The following is an 18,315-nucleotide window of genomic DNA, read 5'->3' as shown; positions in this document are numbered from 1 at the left end:
ACACGCTGCATGAGGTAGTGCTGGCTAAAGGCAAAAAATATCAGGCCTAACATTGTAAGATATATGATATGGTCACAACATGAGAGGTACAATGTTGGGATTGTACCAAAAGATCAAAAGAGTTTGGCAAGATAGTAGCTGCATCAGGAAAAAATAATCCATTTTACTTTGAATAGTCTTTAACAAAGTCCAAGACAGCTTGGGCTTTACCTACATTAAAGGTATGCCTGTGAGCAGGAAATAAATTATTATTAGCCTCTGTGGGATTCTTGCAGTAATTTTTATGAGGCCTTTATTCTTAAACAGCATAAACAAGTTTTTATTCCACCAGAGTGGTGGAATACTCTGGGAGGAAAAGTAAATAGGTCTTATACCATTTATGGAAATGAGGGTTGGCCATTGGGGTAACCAAAACCAAGTATCTTCAAGGGGTAGGATTGACAGAATGATCGAGGAAAAGTTTGAAATAAAAATACTGCCAGCTCTTAGTTAAAATATTTGGAGGAGATAACTAGCCCTTTCTCACTAATCAATAACCACTAATCTTTTCTTACTAACAACTTTGCAGCTTTCAATGCAAAGAAGATATCAGCTCAAAGAGAATTATGATCGGAGCCAAAGAAAGAGATTCATGATTGTAATAAACACTATCTAAACATGTACTAAAACTTGTGAGAGGGGAAGGCAGTTCAGTACATTGCATAATTTCCATCCGATCTATAAAATGCTAGACGACACAGACATGGAATGCATTGTTAAACTGTCTCCAATACACATTGTAATTAGCATTAGTAAAAGAATATGATGCAAAAACCAAGCTTACAGCATCAGTCAAAAAAAAAAAACACCTTCCCATTTCACCCATCCAGTCACTGAAAAATGTTTGTCCGGTTTTTCCTATCAACTCCCACAATGACAGATGGAAGTTTGGTCCAGAAATCAACCACCTGCTGGCTAAACGTAAAAATTCAGCACATTTATTCTAAAAGTCTTTCCTCAATTTGAATTTTTGGCCCCCACAAGTGCATAAATGTCCTGGGGCCTAGTGACACATCACACACTTGCTAGTCTCCTGGAATATTTCCAGAGATAAGTGAAGAACAGTAAGCAACAATAATCAGGTGTGGACTTTACATCAATTCTTACTGCTTTGGCATCAAAACTTTTAAAGTCAGCTTTAAATCTGATGAATTTCTAACTATCTCAGCCTGTGTGCTCTATTTGCATGTTGCAAATGAGAAAATAACTGCACTGATATTTTGTTTCAATAAACTAAACAAACATTTCACAGCTATTAAGGAAAATGTAAATGGGGGAAAAAAAGTACTTCATTTTTAAAAAGGGAAATTAAAGAGCTCACTTACCTGTCACATACAACAGAAATTTTAAATCAGCATAAAAAGATACAGCAACACTACTTCAGAGTATATCTACAATACTAAGGCACAGTATCAGGCACAATTCTGATAGGAACAGCATCTACAAAAAATAAGCATCCATTTATTCTATGATCTAAAATTATTGATCCACATCAGTTTTGTGAAAATTGTAATTATATGAAAATAAAAATAAATTAAATAATATTTTATGGAATTATTTTTTAGATATAAAAGTGAAACTAATACATATAAGGCTTATGTCTAAATTTACATCACTTTTACCTTGATTTATATCAAAGTTACTTAGAAGCACAAACTTTCATTGAAACTAATAAAAAATCTGCTTTTCTGTTTAAATGAGTTAGAGAAGTTTCACATAGAGTTAGAGAAGTTTCAAAAGACAGAAAGAATACAAGAGCAGCACTATATTTTTCAGTCAAACAGACTAGAGCCACAGTCAATGCAAATTTTCTCGCTGAGAAAAATTGAGTGGGAGCTAGACGTGTTCAAAGCCACTAAGTGGATTTTCTTATTTATTGATTCGAAATTATTTTTTCTAAAACTTTTGATTTAAATTTAGTAGTATAGCATTATTTTGTGATTTTCTGATTAATCTGGTGCATTTATTCTTTACTCGGCCTTGTAATTGCATAAAAGTATCGGTAAGGGTATCAAATCCACATGTTACAAGTTGCAGCTCTGCTGAACGAGAAGGTTTTTAGCCATATTTAGCCGTTTCATTAACCAATTGTTACATCAAATTATTTTCTATAAGTAGCTTATAGATCTAGGGAGGATCGTTAGTTTATTCTCAATTGAGACAGCGAGATTTGGAAGTTAATTAATACTAAATTGTCAATAGATTTACCGTTCGTAATTTGCCACCTTTGTTATACGATACAACGTTATATCCCGAACGAGATAGCATTAGTATAGTATAGTATATAATATAGTCAATTAATCAGTAAAATCTATTAATTTTGTTAAACTTCGTTGTCAATTAAATTGTACTTTTAACTAAATACATATAACGACTTAGATTGCAAATGTAACATAATTAATTAATACATAACTTGATATGGAAGTTATATAAACGGAACTCGTAGAAAATACTTGATAATGAAAAATATATATAGCGCTATATATATTTTTTTGTACTGAAATTGGAATTTTATTAAAATTAAATCAAAATCATGACTCAGACCAGAGCAGCAAAGCAAAAGGCTCAAGCTAATGGGAGTGCTGTGGCTCAGAAGAGAACTGAGGGGGATCATTTGCCCCACGAATCACAGCCTTTTAAAATGCGCTGCTTGCATGATGTTTGTGGAGCATTCGGGTACGGGACATGATATTGCCATGGGGGATGTCTTTGTGTGTGCGCGCGATGCAAGGAGTGTAACCAAATCAGGCGACAACTCAGCGTTGTTATGGGCCTATATGAGAGCTTGAAGGACAGGGTGGATGCCCTCGAAGGATCTAAATTGAGGGGCCCATCAAGCTCTCAGCTGCCCACATCAATGCCAGAGCTTGCACTTGGTCATCACGCAACACGGCGGCAACCCGCAATGCAGAGTGCACTGGTCCCACAGGAACTAGTAGTTGTTGGTGATGCTACTGTCAGGGAAACGGGGAACATGCTTTGTAAAAAAGGTAGGTGGAACAGGACCAGGGTATGTCTGCCAGGGGCAAAGGTTGATGAGGTTGTAGAGCAGATATCATCTTTTTTAAGGGCACAAAAGGTGATATTGTTGTACATGTTGGCACTAATGATATTAAGAGTAGGAAACCGGCAGAATTACATAACAAGTACAGTTCACTGTTCAAAAAAAGCCGTGAATTAGGATTGAATTTGAAAGTGTCTGCAATTCTGCCAGAGACACGATAGAAGGGAGTATATGATGAGAGCCTTGTCGATCGATTCGGCCCTGAAAAGATTGTGCAAGGCTCAAGAGGTAGAATTTTTTTCAGCCAGGTCTGTACTTGTTAACAGGAGAAACTGGTTCTACGGGGATGCAATACACTTAAATAGAAAGAGAGCAAGAATATTTGCTGATGCTATCGAAGCAGTGTTAGGTGGGTCGGAAAACTACTAGCTTGGGGGGGGATACAACTAATAGATTAACAGTAGCCACTGGCAGAGGTGAAAGTGATTCTTGCACTGCTTCTACTGGAATGAGCAGAAGCCTGGAAAACAAGATGCAGGACGTTTCAGAGACTGCTGGTAGTCTTCGCGGTACAAGTAAACACATGGGTTGTGTTAGGGTAGCTAAGAATAGAAACAGGTGCATGTATACTTGTGTGTACACCAATCTTAGGAGTTTGGTAAATAAATTTGATGAATTTGAGGTATTGCCCAAAGCATCAAAGGCGGATATTGTTGGGATATCAGAGACGTGGTGTCACACAGATATAAGGAATGCAGAACTGGAATTTGGGGAATACAACGTCTACAGAAAGGATAGACAGGATAGGAAGGGAGGAGGGGTTATGCTATTAGGAAAGAAACACATAAATTCCAAGGAAGTGAAGCCAGTCGACATTGCTGGACAGTGCAGTGTCGAGTCAGTTTGGTGTGACATAAGCATTGGGAGATCAAAATTGAGAGTAGGAGTGTGCTATAGGCCTAATGACTCTGATGAGTATAATAAGAAAATGTACAGGGAAACAGAGTGGGCCAGTAAATCGGAGAGTCTTATAATGGGGGATTTTAATTTCCCAGATATTGACTGGAATTTGTGGGTTGGTCACTCACACACTAGCGAGGCTTTTGTGGTTTTATTGGATGATTGTTTTCTACATCAGCATGTTCTGGAGGCAACTAGGGGGAGTAATATACTTGATTTGATTATAAGTAGTGATTCTTCATGCATTAAGAATCTGCAGATAAAGGAACCACTAGGTGGTAGTGATCACAGTGTGCTGAAGTGGGATTTACTCAAAGAGGTTACTACCATCAGGGGTAAAGGGAAGGGTTATTGATTTTGAAAAGACGACTACGATGGTCTGAGATAGTATTTAAATTCTATACAGTGGGACCAACTGATGATGTTACAAACAGCAAATTCAAAATGGGAAGCATTCAAAGAATTTATCTTGGAAACTAATCAGCTTTACATACCAACTAGGAAATATTGTTCAAGGTTTAGGCCTAAATGGATGTCAGATGAACTAATGAGACACATGGCAGAGAAAAAAAAAATGCATGGGATATATATAAATTAACACGTGCACAGAAGCCTATGATAGATATAAGCTGGTCTGTAACCAAGTCACAAAGGAGTTTAGGCAGGCAAAGGCAGATTATGAGAAATCGTTGGCAAAGAATGCAAAGAAAAACAGCAAAGAGTTCTTTACTTATGTAAACTCTAGAAGGAAGGGGATGAATCAGATTGGTCCATTTAATATCGATGGTTCAACTGTTCATAATCCTGCTCATGTAGCTAACAAACTTAATGAATATTTTGCATCGACATTCACACGTGGAGTTATTCAGCGAAGGGAATGCCAGAGGTGTATTCAACTCTGGCAGTAAGCTAGATAATCTTGTAATAACTGAGAGTAAAGTGGATGAGAAATTGTTGAAGATAAACACAAGAAAGGCACCTGGGGTGGATGGGATCTATCCAGTTATATTAAAGGAGGCAGCAAAGGAAGTAAGCAAACCCTTAGCCATAATTATGGACTCAGGGAAGGTACCCATAAACTGGAGATATGCAAATGTGACTCCAATTCACAAAGGAGGATCAAAGGCTGACACAAGTAATTATAGACCTGTGAGTTTAACTTCTGTTCCAAGAAAATTAATGGATGCTCTGGTTAAAGAAGCACTGCACGATCATCTAGACAAGACTTCAGTTATAGCTCGGACACAGCATGGTTTTGTTAAGGGGAAGTCTTGCCTAACCAATTTGATTGGATACTATGATGCAGTCACAAAAGAGCTGGATGCAGGAAATAACTTTGATATTATAATCTTCGATCTTAGAAAGGATTTTGATACTTTGCACATGGAAGACTGCTGCACAAATTGGAGCAGTGTGGCATTGGAGGCAAATTTTTGCTATGGATAAAGGGGTGGTTGAGGGGGAGAAGACAGAGAGTGGTAATCAATGGACGCTGCTCATCGTGGACTAATGTTATTAGTGGAGTCCCTCAGGGTTCAGTGTTGGGTCCATTATTGTTTTCTGAATTTATAAATAATATTGATGATGGTATATCAAGCTTAATGTCCAAGTTTGCAGACAACACAAAGGTTGGTAGGGTTGTTAACACTAATGACGCTATGCTGCTGCAACAGGATCTGGAAAGGTTGAGCAGATGGCCTGAGAGGTGGCAAATGAAGTTTAACATTGACAAATGTAAAGTACTACATATGGGAAACAGCAACCCCAGAGCAACGTATCAACTCTGTGGTACCACACAGACAGTGGAGAGAGAATGAAAAGTACCTTGGAGGTAATTGTGCAGGCAGATATGAAGTTCTCTGAGCAGTGCAGACAGGCTGCAAGAGTAGTTCATGGTGTCTTGTCAATGATATACAGGAATGTTTCTAGCAGGGATAAGGAGGTGATTATTCCCTTGTATAAGGCAATGGTCAGGCCACGCCTTGAGTACTGTATACAGGTCTGGAGGCCTCATTTCAAGAAGGATGTAGAGCTGCTGGAACTAGGCACCGGCGAAGTGATCTGATAGAGGTGTATAAAATCTTGAATGGTTTGAGCATGCTCAATGCTGATGGGATTCTTCCTCTTGCTCAGAATAATCACCTGAGAGGGCATAAATTCAAATTGATGAAAGACAGATGTAGGACAGATGTGCGGAAATTTGCCTTGAGCCAGCAGGTAGTTGGTTGGTCGGTGAAACAGACTTCCATTCCTTGTTGTGGAGGTTGATAGCCTAAATAAACTTAAGGCTCAGCTGGACAGGTATTTTGAATGAACGGAGAGGTGAAGTGGAATTTTTTTTTTTTTTTTCCTTTGGCTGATGCTGCATAAGCTTGCTTTCTTGCATCATATGCCTCTACTAATGCTAATGCATCATCACTGTATCCTCACATTTGACTACTTGACTATATTTTAGATATGTCTAAAATTCAAAAAAAAAAACAAAAAAAAAAAACAGCCACTCCTTGATTAACAATAAGGGTTGAGTTCTACAGAAATCTACGCAAGTCGGAATTTCCCCCCATGCCTCTGCGGCACTCACAACTGTGCTTGCTGAATTGAGTGAATCAAAAAAAAAAAAAAAAATGTTCGACTAACATGTAAATAGAATCATTTATTGTATTTATTCAATTTTTTATCTTATGTGCAGGAAAATTTACAAAGCAGGCAATTCAAAAAATTTTAAAATTATAAAATTACAAAAAAAGGGAGGAGACAGGCATAACGTCAGTAAGTTTTACCTCTTGAGCATCGTTGCCAGAATTGCCATCTTCAGCTGATAAGTACGCTGCTGCGGAGAGGTTAAGGGCTTTGGAGATTTAAAAGGGGTCAGCCACTCAACCTTACGAAAGAACATATTAATAGATGACTGGATGGTGGCTTTTTTCTTTTCATCGTAGATTTCTTTGTAGCAAGCAAGTTAACAGAGGGGTGTATCATTCACCCATCTGTTAACTTTTAAGACTCGTTCGTTGTCAGGATCCATCTTCTCAAACATTGCCAGTGCAATATCATGAAATGCCACTGCCAAGATGAAGCATCTCAGCTCCTCATTTGGATCATCTTGAGTTTGTCAGCATTTTCTTCTTTCACTATTGCTGCCTGCAAGTCAATATGTTATTCGTTAGATAATTCCTTCTCTTCTTCCTAACACCTCCACGTCTTTGGCATCAACCTCCAGCTGAAGTAGCTCTGCAACCTTTACAATCTTATCTGTAACCTCTTCATATGATTCGTCTTTTTCAAATTCTTCGAAGCTTTTTACATGCTGTGGGCATATTTTCTTCCATACACCATTTAAACAACTTTTAGTATTTTTCCGCCCAGGCCTTATTAATGTTTTAGATGGCGTGATAACTATTGTAAGATTTCCAAAAGTATCTTAAAGTAAAATTTTTCTCGCCGTCTATTGCAAACAATGCCCGAGCAAATATTGTATGTAAATAGTATGCTTTTAAATTTGAAATAACACCCTGATCCATCGGTTAGATAAGTGAAGTCGTGTTTGGCGGTAGAAATAAAACTCACACATTCGAATTGAAATCATCTAGATGTGCAAGATGTCTAGAATTATCTAATAGAAGCAAAATCTTGAAAGAAACGGCGTTGCCTTCACAATATTTTTCAACCTCGGGAATGAAGCAGTATTTAACCCAATCTTCAAAGAGAGATATTGTTATCCATGCTCTCTGGTTCGATTGGAAATACATGGGTAGGGTGGCTTTATTGATGCCCTTAAATGCATGAGGATTTCCAGAATGGTACACAAGCAGTGGTATTAATTTGTAATCTCCCACTGCATTAGTCCCAAACAAGAAAGTGGCCCTACCTTCAGAAGCCTTGAAACTTGGCATTGTCTTTTCCTCTTTGGCAATGTATGTTCGATCCAGCATTTTTTTTTCCAGGACAGACCAGTTTCATCAACGATAAAAATTCGCTGCATTGAATAGCCACCTTCATCAATAATTTTTTCCAACACATCACAAAATTTCTCTGCAGCTGCAGAATCAGCACTGGCGACTTTGCTGCATACTTTAATGTTTAGGAAACCAGCATGATGCTTGAACTTATTTTAATATCTTCATAAATACTTCTTGCTTTTGTTTGAATGACTATTGGACTCAGGGGGGGCACTTGCTTCTGAATCTGATTTTCCATCCATATTATTAATAGCTTTTCCATCTTCAATATAGCACTTGAACACCGTTTTGTGATCACTGTTGATCTTAAGTACATTGATCCTTTGACATGTTCTTTTATATGTGCACTGTCCCTTAAAATAGTATTCAATGTTGAAGCAGTGAGACCTAATTCCGTGCAATAGATGACAAACTTTGTCCTGCTTCGTACTTATTAATCATTTTCATCTTCATTTCTAAATCAATTTTGTTTCGTTTCCTGGCACTGCCAGCACTTGCACTTTCCCTTCATCATTGTAATATGTAAATAGGAATAAAGAGAACTTTCTGAAAATTTGTTTTTTATATGATTGAAGATTTCAGTGAAGGGAAACACATTTCACCATAATACCGAGACAAAAACCCACAGAATTCATGTTATCGGGATTATCGCAAATGTAATAAGATAGAGTTTACTGCCCATTTATAATAGATTGCGCTAACAGAAAAGCCCAATAAACCGGAAAGTGCAAATTGTTTTATTGTTTTTGGTAGTGACCTCCAGAAATGTGTTTAAGAAAAATATCACAAAGGTGTTCAAAATTGATTCTTATAACAGAGCATATGATAACGATTAAAGTGTAGTGCAATTTCCATTATAAAAATGACCTTTTAGAGAAATAAATAGCTTAGTAATATAGCAAAATTTTTCACTTAGGAAGAACTTGGAACGAATTATAAAAAAAAAAAAACCCCAATGTTATTGGGTTCATCACATTACAATTTCACAATATCTCCATTTATCCCTACAGATGCAAAATACGTTTCTATGTTGTTTTTTTTTTCAGTTTGCACCGGCCAGCAAAAACTTACGCAAAGTCGAATTTGCATAAGTCGAGTATTACGTAAGTCGGGGAGTTCCTGAACTTAGATTATTAAAGTAATTTTCAAAACAAGACAGATTCTAACTGCTTACGATTTATTTTGCTTAGGATTCAGTTACACTAATATGACTAAAAGTATTAACTTACTCACTTGCTCATACACACACACAGTTGACAAAAAAGAATTTTTATCCAAAAAGCAAACAATGTAGTAGGGTCAGCTTTTGCATGTATGACAGCCTCAACTTTCATGATGCACTTTCTACAAACTTCCTGCAGATGTTGGCCAGAATTTATCTCCATTTCTCCTGAAAGGCAGCTGGCAGGGCCAGTTTGGAAGAAAGCAGTTTCAGCTGCAGCCCACTCTAGCACTTGATTATGACCAACATCAATGGAGTTAAGTTCTGAGCCAGCCAGTGAACCTTTTCAACATCATTGTCCAGAAAACAGCAATAAGTGATTTTCATTGTATGACATGGATTGTTGTGCTGATACTGACAGGGTACATTTCTATAAATACTGCTAGTGTAGGTGGCATATAATTGCCTTTAAATGCCCAAGTACGTCATAGATTTCAGTCTGATAGACAAAGTCTGAATACAATGAAACAACTCCACCAGACTGCCTCCAAGAAACTTCATGATCAAGATGATATGCAGAAACATATAAAGCTTTAAAAATATATAAAGTACATATGATACACAAATATACAGTACTATTATTATTATTAGCTATATGATGCAAGGAAGCCTGAGGCTTATGCTGCACCAGCCAAAACAAAAAAATTCCCGAGCTACCCTGAGAGAAGATGAAGAAGAAGAAGAAGAAGAAAATCACCAAAAAAGAGAAGAATGGTGATAACCAGCTCAGGACCCTGGGTGTGCCAAACCCATACTCACCAGATGTGAGCCTCTGGGGATTACTAATTCAGATCAAAAGGGACTATGACGCCCAATAAGTCCTATTATTATTATAATAATCTTAGATTATAGGTGGAATGATGGAACTGACATTCGGGTGACACTCAAGTCAAGTGAACCCAATTTCGGAGAAGTCCGGATGGTCTGTGACAGCCAAATCCTCTGCTTGCACCTTCACGATGGTGGGACTGTTAGTAATCCTGGGTATAACCACCATGCACAAGTACATGGTGGGTGACCAACCAGGTGTGAACCAATGTAAGCAGTGGTCGAGGTGTGGCGCCCACACCACATGGAGGAATGTTTGTTCGTTTGTTGTTATTTGGTTTTTAGGAGCATTAGCAACTAAGGCTATATTGCTCCGGGATATGCGGTGGTCATTCCCTGACCTTTCCGCATCCTCCGTATTTGGTGGTGACAGGCTCGAATCCCGGTCTAATCAAGAAGCGTGTGCTACGCACTGCTGCTCCTTCCCACCTGGCTACGGAGGCGCCACATGGAGGAATGCTGCCCCTCTATGTTACCAGGCTGTACTAGGTGGTAGATGACTCTCATCAACTGCTACAATACCACCACTTTGCTTATTGGAGGCTTGAAGTGGTGGAACCAATATTTAGTCTTTAGAGCTAAGTTCCAGTCAGCCCTTCCCTATCTCTTCCATCATGCAGTATGATTAATGACTTTTGAGGTTAGGATGAACATCGTGGTGAGATCCAATATTCCTTACATTTCGAGGGTACAGCTCTAAAACGGTGTTAGCAGGACAGCTGGTAGTTAGTACACCGGACTGAACCTATTGGTAACTCTCTAGCATGCAGCTCTCTAGGAGGCTTCCGGATCAGCTAGTGTATAATCTTGCTACCTCTACTCTGCCAGATAGTGACTGGAGGGAGTCCGAGTAATGTGTATGCGGGGATCATTGTCAAGGCCACGTTATATCAAGGATCTGGGTATATTCTTACTATGTGTACGCCATATCCAAAAATTTCTTTACTTCATACAGCATGTCCCACCCACTTTTTCTTACTATTGAATACACCATGAATTGTCAAACTAACAGAGCAAGCTTATCTGCGAAAAGATCTAAACCTCCCAAGCACTTCCTAATTCATTTCACAAATATACGTGGTCTCAATTCTAATCTCAACAATGTCTATTTCCACTTGCAGTCTGGCAAACCCCATGTACTTTTTCTGACAGAATCTCAGTTATCGGTTGATTCAACCACTGCTCATATCAATTGCCCAAATTATTTTCTGTATGATTCCTTTCGCCTCAAAGGTGGTACTTGTGCATATGTCTGTTCTGATATTCCCTGTCAGAGACTTGGCAATTTGGAATCTCCTATTTTCAATCTTCTCTGGCTTAAAATCTCTCTACCTCATTGTGTCAAATTCATCTGTTGTCTCAACTGTTCTCCCAACTCCACTAATCACTTGGAGCTCTTTGACTTCCTCTCCTTGCAAGTTGACTTTTTCCAGTCCAACTTTCCTAACAGTGAGGTAATTTTCCTTGGTGATTTCAATGTTCACAACTCCAGCTGGCTTCCGTTTTCTAGTCACACCGACCCAGCTAGTCGAGATGCTGAGGCTTTTACAATTACTAATAACCTTGCACAGATTGTTCATTTACCTACAAGAATACCGGACAATCCTAATCATACAGCCAACATGCTTGATCTTTTTCTCACAAACAACCCTTCTAAATACACGGTCGAAGTGAAAGGTCCTCTAGGCACTTCACATCACAACTTGGTGACTGTCTCTTCTCCAATTGAAGATTTATCTCATGGCTATTCCCAACCTCGTGTTGTTTAGCATTACAAGAATGCAAAATGGGATGACCTGCGAGATTTCTTTTCTTCTTTTCCTTGGTCGGATTACTGTTTCAAAACTTCTGGTGTCAGTGAAATTATTCTTGCAGGAATGGAATCCTTTATCCAAAATTCCACTTTAAAATCTCGTCCTTTATCTAAACCTTGGTTTTCCAATAAATGTGCTAAGGCTGTTCAAGAGAACAACGTTGCATATCATAATTGGCTTGTTTCTAATTCTTCAGTTTCATTTTCTGCCCACACCAAAGCTTGCAACAATTGTAAAGTTATTAATCAGTCCAAACTAGAGTTTGAACAGGGTATGAGTAGAAAACTTGCTTCTTGCCCTAACGGTAGCCGAGCATTCTGGTCTCTTGCCAAAGCTATTGGCCGCAACCTTTGCCCATCTCTGCTCCCACCTCTGTCCAAACCAGATGGTTCTGTTGTCACTTCAGCCAAGGATAAAGCTGACCTGCTAGCATCCCATTTTTCTTCCAACTCATGTATTAATGATCTTGGTAAAACATCCACCATTCCCAACACGTTTCATTCAATGCCTCCTGTGGTCTTCCATCAAAAGGATGTCAGAAGGATTTTGACAAATCTTGATGGTAAGAAAGCTTCAGGTCCCGATGGTATTTCTCCACTTGTTCTCAAAACCTGTACTCCTGAAGTTACTCCTATTCTTTGCCGCCTTTTCTCACTTTCTTATTCCAAAGGTGTTTTTCCTTCTGTTTGGAAATTTGCTCATATCCAGCCAGTTCCTAAAAAGGGTGACAAATCCCTCCCATCCAATTATCGTCCCTTTGCAATTACTTCTACTCTTTCTAAAGCAATGGAGAAATCAATTAACCGCCAACTCTTAAACTACCTAGAAACCTTTCGTCTGATCAACAGTATGAATTCCGTCAGTGTCAATCCACTGGTGATATTCTGGCTTATGTTACCCATTTATGGACTAATTCAATGGAAAGGTTCGGTGAAACACAAGTAGTTGCTCTTGACATCTCAAAGGCTTTCGATCGTGTTTAGCATAAAGGTCTTCTAAACAAGCTTCCATCTTATGGTTTGCCAACTGTTTTTAGTAATTGGTTAACCAGTTTTCTCTCTGATCGCTCACTGAAGGTGATGGTAGATGGCTCTCTGTCTTCTAACTTCTTCACTAATGCTGGTGTCCCCCAGGTTCAATTCTTTCCCCTACTCTTTTCCTCTTGTATATTAATGACCTTCTTCCATTGACTGGAAATCCTATCCATAGTTTTGCCGATGATAGCACATTGCATTCTACTTTCCATTTTGAGAAACCTTACTCTGCTCAATCAGCTTCAACTTCTCAAAAATCTGCTACCAATTCCTTAAATGCTGATCTTCATGTAATTCTCCAGTGGGGCAAAGACAACTTAGTTCATTTCAACCCTTCTAAAACTCAGTCTTGTCTTATATCTCCAAAAAGGATTCTTCTGCTCCTATGCTTATCTTTAGTGACACTCCGATTTCTAGGCAAAATGATATCTCTTTTGGAGGTTATCCTGACGTCTAATCTCTCTTGGCCCAAGCACATTACAAATATTGCTTCCTCTGCATCTAAAAAACTTGGTTTTCTCTTTTGCTCTCTGCGTTACTTTTCTTCCAAACAGCTGTTCACTTTGTATAAATTGCAAATCTGCCCGACCATGGAATATTGTTCCCACATCTGGGGTGGTGCCCCCAAAACCTCTCTCAGGCTTCTTGATTCCATTCAGAAGAGGGCAGTTAGGTTAATTAATGATTCATCTCTAACAGAGTCTCTCCACTTGCTGTCTCATAGACATACTGTTTCTGCTGCATGCCTCTTCTACAGATACTTCCATGGGCACTGTTCTTCTGAATTGGCTTCTATAATTCCCGCTCTCTCTCTCTCTCTCACAACAATCCAAACACGTGCCGCCACTAGCCAACATCCATTTACTGTCCAACTTCAAACTCACCGAACCAACTTTTCATCTTCCTCGTTTATTCATTCAACTGCAGTTTTTTTGGAACAACCTTCCTTCATACGTATTTCCTGAAAATTACAGTCTACAGAAGTTCAAGTCCAATATCAACAAATATCTTATTTCGTCTTCCCAACCTCGAACCCAAGCACGGTACTAAGTACTATTGGTTCTAATACCTCTCGTGTTTGGAGGTTTACATAAAAAAAAAAAAAAAAAAAAAAAAATGTGAAATCCTCATACTTTGAGTAGGATTGTTAATCTCTCAACACTCAATCGAGAATGATTATAATATGAACTTATTACCCCCCCCCACGTGTATAGTCATAAATGAATCAAGTTAAAATAACTATTAAATAAAATAAGCATGCCTTCAACTCTCATATCACGTTAAGGGAATCGGAAAGAATCATGGAAAGATCACGGCCATCAATCTCCAAAAACCAACCAACAACCACACGCTATCACGAGAACTGAAAAAAAAAAAAAAAAATTGTCACAGAATTCTAAAAACAACGATACAAATAAATTCACATATAGGTTAAACTTTAAAATCGTTATTTTTTCACAAGAAGTACAAAAGTGATTTGCGAACGATTCCCCCCCCCCCCGTTTTATATCAAATTAACAACACCTGAGACGAGATTTATATAAAGCAATGTATGAATTGCTATTCTTGCATGCACGTAACTGTCCACGAGTCCGAAACATTACAAGATCTGCATATATTAATAGAATTAACATTTAATCTCATTTCTAATGTTTCAGCAATTAATAATTTAAAATATTCACGCTGTTTATTAAGAACCATGGATTCATTAAAAAGAAACATATCCATCAGTGACTGCATGAAACGCAAGCTCAGAGGCACCCATCCTACCTGCTCTAACTGATACCAAATTCTGCTGTTAGAGCAGGTAGGATGGGTGCCTCTGAGCTTGCGTTTCGTGCAATAACTGATGGACCTGTGTTTCTTTTTAATGAATCCATGGTTCTTAATAAACAGCGTGAATATTTTAAATTATTAATTGCCAAAACATTAGAAATGAGATTAAATGTTAATTCTATTAATATACGCAGACCTTGTAATATTTCGGACTCGTGGACGCTTAAGTGCATGCATGAATAGCAAGTCATACATTGGTTTATATAAATCTCCTGTCAGGTATCGTTAATTTGATATAAAACGGGGGTGGAGGGGGAGTATCGTTCGCAAATCACTTTTGTACTTCTTGTGAACACGGTAACAAACCGAATAAGGTGGTCTCTTAAAAGAAGTAAAATAACGATTTTAAAGTTTAACTTATGTGTGAATTAATTTACTTGTGTCATTGTTTTTAGAATTTTGCGACAATTGTTTTTCAATTCCCGTGATGGCTTGTGGTGTTGATTGGTTTTTTGAGGTTGGTGGCCGCCGTATTTCCGTGATTCTTTAATAATGCTGTACACATTGGCACTAATGATATTAATAATAGGAGATATAAGGACTTACTTAACAAGTACAAGGCAATGTTGGGAAAAGTTGCAAGTCAGGATTAAATTAGCATTAGCAGAGGCATTTGATGCAAGAAAGCAAGCTTATGCAGCATCAGCCAAAAAAAAAAAAAAAAAAAAAAAACCCACTTCCACTTTACCCCTCTGTTCGTTCAAAATACCTGTCCAGCTGAGCCTTAAACTTATTTAGGCTATCAACCTCCACCACAAGGGATTGAAGTCTGTTCCACCAACCAACCACCCGCTGGCTAAAGGCAAATTTCCTCATGTCTATCCTACATCTGTCTTTCCTTAATTTGAATTTATGCCCTCTCAGGTGATTTTTCTGAGCTAGAGGAAGAATCCCATCAGCATTGAGCATGCTTAAACCATTCAAGGCTTTATACACCTCTATCAGATCACCTCGCTGGTGCCTAGTCTCCAGACACTGTAATTTGCAAAACTTAAGCCTTTCTTCGTAAGAGCACCCCTTTGTTCCATTCACTAATCTTGTTGTCCTTCTCTGTACTCATACAAATTTGAAATTGTCTGCTGCAATTCTGCCCAGACACAATAGATGGGGCGTACATTTTGAGAACCTGGTCAATTAATTTCGCCCTAGAGAGAAAGTGCAAGGTTCGTGAACTAGACTTTCTGTATGGTTTGCACTTGAAACAAAGAAACTTTTTTTTTTTTTTTTTTTTACAAGGATGAGTTGCACTTAAATAGAAGGGGTGCAGCAGCCTGGAAAGCAAGTGTCAAGGATTTCAAACTCTGCTGTCAGTCATCATGGTACAAGTAAATGGATGGGCTGCGTTAGTAAGAGTGAAAACATGCACATGTATACTTGCATATACACTAATGCTAGAAGCGCAGTAAATAAATTTGATCGTTTTGCAGGTTTAATGCCAAACAACGCTAACTACAAAATCATTGTGTTGTTCATGCTTTTGTAATTAACAAAAAAAAAGTTCTTTGACATTTTCTTGGTTTAGCAGAAATGTACTTACAGCCTAAGCTAACTTGTAAAGTACTAGAGAGATACAGTTCTAAGACATGATATGCATTGTTATTTGTATAAAATAAAACTAAAGTTATCAAAAAAAGAAAATGCAATTTTGTATTTAACACTGTTTGACACTAAACCCTCAATTTTGTAGTGGTTAAGTCATAAAACGCAGACACTGTTGGATATTGGGGACATGATGTCATTCAGACATAAGGGATATGGAATTTGAATATGGGGAGTTTAATGTATACAGAAAGGACAGGGTGTATAGTGTATAATGTTACAGGCCTTGCGGCCCTGGGAGTTCCCGCCAACTCTGTGATGCAAAACAGATTCTGTAAAGGCCAGAAAGTGTTGATTATAGTGTAGTTTTAAAAGGGTAGTGTTGGGAGGTTTGTTGATCTGTTGTTCATCGGGCCTCTGCCACTGGGCACATGAAAGACCAATATCCACCATTGCCCGTCCTTTACCACGTGGAGGTGGGCCAAGCAGTAGGGTCACATAAGTCTCTGGCATGGCCAACCCTGGCAAGGCTTATGGTCGCCAGAAAAAAAAAAATTTTTTTTTTTATTGGAAATGAGTGCAAGGATAACAGTTCAAGTCTTGGAGAGAAGAAGAAAATGTAAAAAAGTGGGATGATGGGGAGACATCCACTAGGAAATAGAACAGGGGATAGAGGGGCACTCCAGCAGAGGTAACCCACTGTTTCGAAGCTTTTTGGCTTCGTCATCAGTGGGCGGGTAGGTAATACAATAAGCCATCTCAGTTGCGAAGTTATATCCACATTATGAGAGATGCCAGAAGGGTGTGGTGGTAATGTACCACCACACCCTTCTGGCATCTCTGTGGTGGTAAACGATCGTCTGGGTGGTGGTACGCTGAAAATAAATAACAGTAGCCTTCTCTACTAGAGAAGCGTTATTTATTTGAAGTAATTCAATAGTAGCTATCTTGTTGTGAAGGCAACCACATTATGAGATACAATTAAAACGATGCCTTCTACGCTACAATCGTAGCTCAAATCTATGGGTTAACTATGGTGTATTTACACCGATATTATATAGTTAATTATCAAAACCCATAAGGATTATGCCAGATGCATTTAATTTTCCAAATACTTTTTTTTACATACATATAGGCTCGTTGACTGACTGCACTGTAATCCAGATGTCAAAATTTTAAACCCTATAGCAACTAATCCTACAATTCACTTTAGAAATCAATAATACTCTGGCTGACCTAGTCTGGATTATTCCACCTTCTTTACCTTTCATCCTTTATAAATTTCTCCACAAATTTTCCCTCAATAGTTTAAGCTTTTTATTTTCCAGCATATTTTACTGGCATATTATTTGACAAAAACAAAATCATATCACAAATATACACATACCTGCTTCACCCCACTATTTGATTAAGTTTAGTTAATTATAGATTTTCCCAAATAGTCCAAAATTGATTCCAAAGCACCATGGGGCTAGGAAAAAAAATCACCACCGTGGGAGGATGTAAATAGTCTGTCCCATTGGGCATACTTTGACTGTTATACTGTAGAAAGGTTATAAATCCTTGCCCAGTGGATAACATTATAATTTTGTATTAATATTGCATTATAACTTCTTTTTATTCCTCTCTGCATCTACCTTTAATCCTAGTCATATCAAAAATGACTACATTAACATTTACAAATTTATTAGTTAATATCAAAATGATCCGTTAATGTCTAAATTGCCATTTGTCCATTGTTAACACAGAGTTGTGAAAAACCTAGAATTAGATAAAATAATTATGATTGGTGCCAGAGCAGCAAATTACCAGATGGCACCCCTTGCAACCTATAATTCAGTCAGAGACTGATATACAGTCTCTTCTCCTACCAGCTGCCATCCACAATGTTTTTCGGAGATTTCAGGTAAAGACTACTGTATTTTATACTGATGCATGCCCGTTGGGCTGTGGGTTCCAATCCCAGTTTGCTGTTAGTACCAAACAAAATAAATTTAAGTTTCAGTCACATATCAAAATTAACTGGAATATACCAAAATTTAAAATAGATAATTAATAACAGCAAAACTGTTATTGGGAC

At 38.1% G+C, this 18,315-nt stretch overlaps 1 protein-coding gene across 1 annotated transcript in view; it reads right to left on the bottom strand.

The window, feature by feature from the left end:
• Positions 1-18,315, bottom strand: part of LOC150089905 (uncharacterized) — a 268,835-nt gene that overhangs the window by 123,178 nt on the left and 127,342 nt on the right. Inside the window, exon 2 of the mRNA XM_090390125.1 lies at positions 1,365-1,479. The gene's annotated coding sequence lies outside the window, so the exon portion shown is untranslated. The remainder of the gene's footprint in view (positions 1-1,364; positions 1,480-18,315) is intronic.

This window comes from Mastigoproctus giganteus, chromosome 2, assembly GCF_048544385.1.
Source record: "Mastigoproctus giganteus isolate SK-2022 chromosome 2, ASM4854438v1, whole genome shotgun sequence".
Taxonomy (NCBI): domain Eukaryota; kingdom Metazoa; phylum Arthropoda; class Arachnida; order Uropygi; family Thelyphonidae; genus Mastigoproctus; species Mastigoproctus giganteus.
The sequence above is the reverse complement of the archived record's forward strand: the minus strand, read 5'-3'. Positions and strand labels throughout refer to the sequence as shown.